The sequence below is a fragment of the Lampetra planeri genome, chromosome 25 (genome assembly GCF_965212315.1).
Source record: "Lampetra planeri chromosome 25, kcLamPlan1.2.h2, whole genome shotgun sequence".
In the NCBI taxonomy this organism is placed as follows: Eukaryota; Metazoa; Chordata; class Hyperoartia; order Petromyzontiformes; family Petromyzontidae; genus Lampetra; species Lampetra planeri.
The window spans coordinates 11,955,219-11,964,382 of record NC_136131.1 but is presented as its reverse complement, the minus strand read 5'-3'; positions in this window follow the sequence as shown (position 1 = coordinate 11,964,382).

Here is a 9,164-nt window from a genome sequence, read left to right as displayed (position 1 = left end):
ATTTCAAATTGGGTTGTATGCATAAAAAAGTTTTTTGGGTTAGATCGCGTAAATATAAATGTGTCGTAACCCTCCACCACCCGACACAGACAATTAGTAAGGGATTTGTTACGTAAACAAAACGCCAATTAGTTACTACTTCAGCCCGCCGGTGTGTTGGAGAGTAAATCCACAACATCTCCAGAGAAGCACTGTTACTTATTGTGTGTTTTTTTAAACATATCCGATTAGCACGGTTGGTTATGTACAGTGCGAAGGAAGTTCAACATTTTTCATACCTACAAAGGAAATTTTTTTCCTTCCTTAATTTTAGTTCAAATAAGAATGTAGTCATCCTTTATATAAATTTTTTACGTTTTCTCCGGTTCTCCATTCCTCTAACATACAAAACACGTTCTGATGCTTGCTGTTTGTATCGTGATCTGTGTAACCATGACTGTAATGAAGATCTGTACTGTGATTTATGTAAGATCTGTACTATGTAAGATCTCTACTATGTAAAACCATCTGTACAGTCGCAGGACGCCCATGAAATATAACCTAATAGCTCATTGGGCCTTTCCTGCTGGAATAAATAAAATATATCTATCAATGAGTCTCAACACTTTAAGAAAGGCCCTGTCTTGTGGTGTTTGGCCAATACATATTCATGTTTAAATCTTGCTTTCTTTTTCCAGTATTATTCCAATTGCATTGGTTCATGCTATGAGATTGTGTCATTCCAAACTCTCAGAGAGTAGTGCATCTCCCCATGTGTTAGAGAATGTCCCACAGAAAGAGATATAACTAAACTTCTTCTGAGATGCCATCAAATCACCTTGATTATCGACATGCAAAAAGATGCATGTTCGTACACGCTCTGTTACAGAAACATGTTCCATACATGGTATTCTAACAGCTATTGTTCATTCTCCACGGTTGAATTTGACAGGGCATGACATGTTATTGTTTTTTTGTATTTACTGAGAATATAGACTCACTAAACTTGAGAAACTAGTTTAATGATCTCAGCAGAATTGGCACATTGCTCCGAAACATTAAACAGAACTCAGTCATCTATGGTCGCCAATTCATTGTTGGATGAATGCTTTCCAAAGCCCCCACCATCTCTCATCATCCAATGTGTGGAACGTCTTTTTTTTAGTGTTCAGAAAAAACCGGAACACTAAAAGTATGCAAACGTTGGTAGAGCAGGCTTCGAAGAGTAATCACTGAAACCTTAAGTAATATCATTGTCAGTGACGTATAAGCACACAGGACCTCACCAACGATAATAACCACTTCAAATTATGCAATGGCATCTAAAAATGCCTTACAAGAAACGACATATAGTAGAACGTCATGATTGTGTTAGTACTGGCTTCATGTGAAAATCAGAGAGCAGACTGTCATCATTAAAGAATGGCACTTCTTCAGACCAGAGACAAGGGGAATTGCGCAGATAAGTAACCTACTTTTCTACGTATATACAATGTATATGTAAAAAAAAACTGAATACATTCGTAAATAACACTGCATTAAAAATAAAATATGTAACGATTTGGGATATGTTCCTTCTTCATAGCACTGACCGAAACATCACCTATTATGAAGCACTGTTATTGACGGATATGTTGAGGTTGTTTTTGTTATTTGTGATTTTGCAGCACTGCCAACACAGTGCGACATCATGCATTCTCTACTCCTGCACAGATCTCTGTTAGAAGCCAGTGTTCAGGGGAACAGTGGCAAGTGTTTGTTTGTCTTTCTGCTGCACCGCCTCTCTGCCCTGCAGGTGATGTCAGCGTGATGTTTTTAACCTTGGGCACCAGTAAGCCTTGCTATGGAAATGATGTGCCCAAACACATCAGATGTAATACCAGGCTCTTTATTTAATACTGGGACCAGTCAGTAATGTGAGTTTGTGTTTAATTACCACTTCAATGTGCTCAGAAAACATTGCCAATGAAACAACAGGCAAGTGGCCCAGCCTGTCCGCCCAGCGGTATCCATCGGGGTAGCGCGCGGCGGGGGGGGGGTAGCGCGCGGCGGGGGGGGGGGGTAGCGCGCGGCGGGGGGGTTAGCGCGCGGCGGGGGGGGGGGGTAGCGCGCGGCGGGGGGGGGGGTAGCGCGCGGCGGGGGGGGGGGGTTAGCGCGCGGCGGGGGGGGGGGGGGTAGCGCGCGGCGGGGGGGGTTAGCGCGCGGCGGGGGGGGGGTAGCGCGCGGCGGGGGGGGGGGTAGCGCGCGGCGGGGGGGGGGGGGGTAGCGCGCGGCGGGGGGGGGGTAGCGCGCGGCGGGGGGGGGGGGTAAGCGCGCGGCGGGGGGGGGGGGGGGGGGTAGCGCGCGGCGGGGGGGGGGGGTTAGCGCGCGGCGGGGGGGGGGTAGCGCGCGGCGGGGGGGGGGTAGCGCGCGGCGGGGGGGGGGGTGGTAGCGCGCGGCGGGGGGGGGGGGGTAGCGCGCGGCGGGGGGGGGGGGGTAGCGCGCGGCGGGGGGGGGGGGGGGTAGCGCGCGGCGGGGGGGGGGGGGGTAGCGCGCGGCGGGGGGGGGGGTAGCGCGCGGCGGGGGGGGGGTAGCGCGCGGTGGGGGGGGGTAGCGCGCGGGGGGGGGGGGGGTAGCGCGCGGGGGGGGGGGGTAGCGCGCGGGGGGGGGGGGGGTAGCGCGCGGTGGGGGGGGGGTAGCGCGCGGCGGAGGGGGGGGGGTAGCGCGCGGCGGAGGGGGGGGGTAGCGCGCGGGGGGGGTGGGGTAGCGCGCGGTGGGGGGGGGTAGCGCGCGGGGGGGGGCGCGCGTCTTCGAAGACATCTAGCTAGTGGCCAAGGGTAGGCCAAGTTACCATCTAGAACTCCCTGTAGGTTGGGCCCTTAGGCCAGCAGTGGCATGCGCAAGCAATAGCAGGGCTGCACCTTTACCTTTAACACAATTTTCAACACGTGAATCAGGAATGTGGACAATCTGCAAAGCAAAATAAGGCTATATATGATATGCACAATAACAATAAAGTAGATTTGAGTGTCGGGAATAATTGCGAGAGACAAAAAGAAGAACACTGATGAGAAACAAACAAGAAATAAGGATATTATATTGACTGCTAAGAAAAGTAAGTGGGCTTGGTTAGGACACATCACTGGCTGGAATAATTACTGAGAGTCCAGACAGGCCACGAGCTGACAGCCAAAGGAGAGAACACATCTGAGAGGGCGACCACCGTGGAGATGCCGCAATGAGATCAGCTCCGGTGCGCGAGCGTGGTGGTTTGTGGCATCAGCCCCCCTGGGAATCTGTTTATTTCGAGGCCTATTAAGCTAACAAACTCATTTTCAATGGTGGCCCGGTTAAAGCAGCAAGCGTGTTACACTACAGGGTGGTACACATTTTTTACGAAGGAATTTTGTTTAGAGGTCAATTAATTAATTGGGGGTCAGAAGACAACTGGGTACAGGGTGTACATGGGAAGGGAGGCTTTACAGGGGTAGGATAGAACAAAGTAGAGAAATGTAAACATAACTTGTAAATGTTTATAATACAGAATAATAATTCTCATATAAGCAAATAAATGGATGTGTACAAATGTGAACAATACATGCATGTCAATGGCATTCAAAATGGCATTTTTAAGGTGGCGATGACGTGGGAATGGTCTTATCTAGCAGCAGGAAAGGGTTGGGTGACCTTTGTTTACAGAAACTTGCATACATTGCTCGTCATGTTGTACTTGTTTCTATCGAACTCAACAGAGTACAGTGCATTGTGAAGGCACTTCAGTGGTTTGTAGCCAATCAGCACATTGCAGCATCCCACTAGGCACGCGCATGGCCACAGAGTCGCTATTATTAAGTCCCATTTAGCAAACTGTTGTGACTCATACTTCAGTTGCTATGATAAACACCCTACCTGTGTGTCAGCTGTTTGTCATGCATTGCGACTGAAGGCGTATCATATACTACGTTTTTTTCGAGTTGAAAACCGCACGCAGTAAAAACAAGGAAGAAAAATCATGCATGCGCAATATTCAGTAAGACATTCCTACTCAAAGCAATGTAAACTAACCACAATAATCTTAAGTCTCAATAACCAATTTTTACGCAACCCTTTGATCTTTTGGATCGGCCTTTTCTTTGTTAGTTTATAAAGCAAGACAACTTCATAAAAACATTATTTGTATTTAGAATCATAGTAACTCCTTGTTACAGACAGACGAAACGCATTGACGTTCTTAACGTGCGTTGGGAAGCAACAAACAATGTAGAGGACTGCTGGTTGCCGCTAAGTAAACGGCATAGCACTCAACACTATTCCCATAAAATGTAGCCAAAACTGATGACATCAAAGATAATCGTAACACACAAATCACGCTTCTGTTTTATCCTTTCCGTTCAATTGTTTTTTCTAAAAGTTGTTGAACTATTGAGTTATGGCTGTTCTTATGTTTGTTTAAAAATCTTTCCAATAAGCATGACAGAATGGCCAATGTTGTTTTGTCCCATTACATATGGCCTTACTTGTGAATGGACTGTTGCGCTCCCACAGCAGTGTGATACATGGCTGTCTTACAATACAAATGCATGACTGATAGACGGAGAATTCATTCTGCACGGTCAGTTTCAAGTTCCTGGAGAGCCGTTCCGAAAATAAATAAATAATTACCTCACCACCAGAGGTGACGGAGTCCGTGCCGGATGAAGTTCGTGCGGGGCCTGTAGCGTATGACGTTATTAAGGGGCCCTACATTAAAACAAAAAACATAAATATTAAAACACAAATGTTTAACTTGCATCGTAAAGTAATTGTATTTTTTTCATTTGCTATACAGCCAGATAATACGACAAATCGATCACCTTAAACACACAGTCGTTCATAAAAGTTGAAGGCGGTATAGTACTAGAGTAATAGAGCAAGTGCAGAATCACTGAACCAGAATTGATAGCTTGAAAACATTTAGCGCGGGGCCCTTAAAAGTGCGGGGCCTGTAACTACTACTACACGTGTAGTTGTAGTAGCAGCAGGGGGGCATGGGAGGGGGCAATTCCCCGCCCAAACTGGACACCTTTATTAATTTATTTTCAGTAGTTTACAATTAAGATTAAAAGTTAACTAGTTCTATGCACCCGCGAATTTCTAATGTGAGGGGCAAAGCGAACCCTTGCCCCCCCCCGCCCCCCAAGTCACACTCCGCTAATGCCCTGGCCCCCCAAAGCGGTTTTGCTTCACGTCCTTGAGCTCCGCTCCATCCACCAACTCAGCTCTCGCCGCTTCTCATCTGGCTCGACAAACGACTCTAATGCCTCCAAGTTGCTGGATTGCTTCTTCTTATTCTTCTTTTCACCTTAACTCTAAAGTGGCTGAAAAGCATCAATTGGCTGAACACATCCTGAAATAAAAACTCAATGCAGGAACCTCATGAAAAAAGAGATCCCGACGATTCAGCTTTATTTATCATTATGTAATGAAAACTAGGATCAGTTTCTATAAGGAAGCATTTGCATCGGTGTAAGATCGTCTTTAAGGTGTTTAGATATACCTCAAGCAAGCTCATATTCTTGGATCTTTCGGTAAAGTCACGTAGAAGGGAAATAATAAAAATTAAACATAATAAAATTCTCACCACGTTTATATTGCTTATATTATTTATTCGCTCCTCAAGCTGAAATATTTTGTCAAGTTGAAACGTGTCTCTCATTATTCCATGTTCCACAAATTAATTAGAAATGTGGTAATTTGCCTTCCACGTTCGAAGCGCGCCATACGTGGAGCAAATACTGCACTTGCTTGCCCATAATGACCGCAGCGTACGACTCAGCACGGCTGTGACAACACCTTTGACCAACCACACAAAAGATATACATAATATTCGTGTGCAAATATAAATTGTACAATCCAGCTCTCCGATGTGTTTTCGGGTTGTACCGCGTGTTGATCGGCACGATGTCTGACGTTTCGCTCCACACCCCCAATTGCATGCGGCACAAACCAAAAACACACCTCAGAGCTGTACGTACAGCACAACCGCGACAACCTCAGCACTGCTAATAACTTGGCGTCTACTACATTTGCATTTAACATTGCAATAGCTATTGCAATTTAACATTGCAATAGCGTAATTCAGCCACACAGAGGTGCTGCGATACAGCCCTGCGATTGGAGGTTGGAGACATCGTCAGACACGGCGGGTGTCATAACAAAGTCCCAGGCAGGAAAATGCAGGTCCGTGTTATGAGAAGGCTCCATCCAATGAGCAATAAAGTATTTAAGATGTTCACCGTTAATGTGACCAAATCGAATTACCGGAATGCATCAAAGCTGATCAGATATTTCACGTTAAGCAGCAACGTGAGCATGCATACGCGCTCCGTCGATGAGTGACCACCATACAAAAACAACAACTCACATTCGTCAATAACACCGTGGCCTTGAAAGGAAAAGTCTATAATAGGTGACGTTTCGGGCAATGGTCCTTCTTCATAGCACCAAACGCTTGCAGGACTGTGTAGAGGGCAGCTCAAGGCATTGCAGCAATATCAATTGTCGCACTCTAACGTCTATCGCTCCCTACTTGTGTTAACCCAGGAGTTATCCACGGATAGATCACGGTTAGTCGTGCTGCGAGGTCAAATGTGGGGCAACCGACTTTGTCTAAGACGTGTGGCCAACAGACGTCTTGAGAGTCTCTCTAGAACTGCGACGAGTGGAGATGCGTTCAGCGGCAGGTGAATGAATAAGCAGCTGTAGTGTTGCGTCTTTGTCTTTGATAAAGTTCACATCTTTCTAGATTTGAAGTTCACATCTCCGTGATCCTCGCGATGAATGTGCCACCGATTTGTGCTGCATCTTGAGTTCCGGTGCACTTAGACGCCGTATCAATCCGAATTGTGATCACTAATTGCATGCACTGTATGTATGTTGAATTTCTTTAGCACTGTACATAGCCAACCGTGCTCATCGGAAATGCAACAAAGGCATGAAGGAATATACCGTATCTTAAGCGATAAATCAACGAATCACTAAGGCCGTAGTAATGCGGTATTTTGTTGCTGCAGCTTCCAACAATTGCCCCGTTGCACCAACGCACAGTGGGCCTCCCGCTGACGTGTACTAATCCAAGAGCACAATTGGATTGGAGTAGCAGACATGGCAGCAGACTTGGCAAAGTCCACGTACCAATTTGCTCGCTTGGCAAAGTCTGCTGGGAAAAATATCGACAATTCTTTTGAGAGAGCAACTTCCAAGTTGTAGCAAAGCCCTATCATCACGAGGCTTAGAAAGTGGACCACCTCAGATCGAATATGAACATACAACTTGTGATCCACCATGACCAGGTCAAAACTTTGATAACATCAAAGGGCTCGCGCAATTTTTCCCTCTCCATATGAACTGTGCCATCTCTGAAAGAAGGAATTCTTCAAAGGTAACCCCACTCTGGCTGAAACACGTCGCGTGACGAATGTGTAAACACGGGATCGGGAACATGCATTTTGAATGTTTTACATGTATACATCCACGTACCAGTTTGCCCGCTATGACAGTTTTGCAACATTCCCATGTTCCCATTCATATCTGAGTGTAAACTTACATATGCCCATTACATCTATTGCCTTTGATAAATAATTCTGAACAAAGTACAACCCCCTCTCTCTCACTTCCAGCACCCTAAACACTAAACAAACACAAAGTGACCTAAGCACATTTTAGCTTCCTTCATGCAGGCAGTATGTCTAACAGAATTATAAATCTATCCGGCAAAAACATGTTTAAATCTCTTCAAGGATCGAGGAATACATTGAAGCCTTTGGGATCCCAATGCGTTTTTAAATTCATTACGACCACAAAGGACTTTTGTGGAACACTACATAGCATGATTTATACGAGATATGTATCTTGTTGATGTCAGGATGAATATCATAACTCGCTTTTTTATTCTCTTTCGTTGTTTTATGACATTGGCAGCACGATTAAGAGCAAAATAAAAGCACCACGTGTGGTCTACTCAAGTAGAATAAAATTAAGAATCACCGACACACTGGTTTGTGAAGGATCCTTCATGAAAAGTATACAGGTAGAGGACACACTGACTTGAAGAAGTCACGATTTACACTTTCTGTCACCACATCAGAGGAAAGTACTGTGGATCGCTAGCTGTACGGTACTGTAATACGTTTGCAGTATTCACTGGGTAGGTCATTATCAGTCTGAGAGTCAGTCGCCCTCTCTCAAATGCTCTGTGCATTCAAGGCGGTACGATCATTAGACCTTTGACATCTGCTGCATCCTTTTGTTTTTCAGGTTTGTTGACGTCTCGGGTCGTCACCTTTTCCAGAGACCAAATCAGGCCATATTTGTCCCAGTCAGCCTAAGTCGAGCAAAACTCTGCAGTTTGCTGTAATAAAGTTCAGCACAATAACCACCAAATGTCGGTGCAACTTATTTCCTGCCACTCAAACATGGATGCCAATTTTACGGGTGAAAGGGTGCCACTATGGCGAAATGTTAACTTCCTCGCCTGGTATGGAGGAGGTTGTGGGTTCTATCTCAATCCCGACCCTGACACCTGTATATTTGGAGTTTGCATGTTCTCCCTGTGGTGGCGTGGATTTTTCTCCGGGTCCTCTGGTTTTTTCCCTTCCACATTTAGGAACATGCATTTAGAGTATTTGGCTGCAATAAGATTCTATATGACAAGCCACTTCGTCGAGTTATCATTTGTGGCCAGGTTGATTCTGAAAAAGAGCTATGTGGCTCAGTGGGCCATACCAGGTAAAATAAAACAAATAGTTTAGTTTAGTTTAAACCCAGACAAGTGGCAACCACAGTACACGTCTTCATCATCATCAGTAGCTTCACACTGGACATGGCTTGCTCGAAGGCCGGATATCGGGGTGGCAGCTATTTGTTCAGGGGCCTGAGTATTCGACTCATTGTCCCAGCTCTAGCCATTGGACCACTAACCCTGTGGAAATATTGTGAATAAAATATTCCCTGCAGTTAGTTTTAGTCTGTAGGTGGCAGTATTGGCATTAATCAGGGTTATGATAGGGGTTGTTTTAGTAGTTTACGGATTAAAGATAGGATCCGGCAATACATGACAGTAGTCAGTGCTCATAAACATCACCGTTCTGTGATTACGAAGGGGACATTGGCGACCACCAACGTCACCCTCAGAGAACATCTCAAAACGTGTTCAGTGCGCGCTGTAG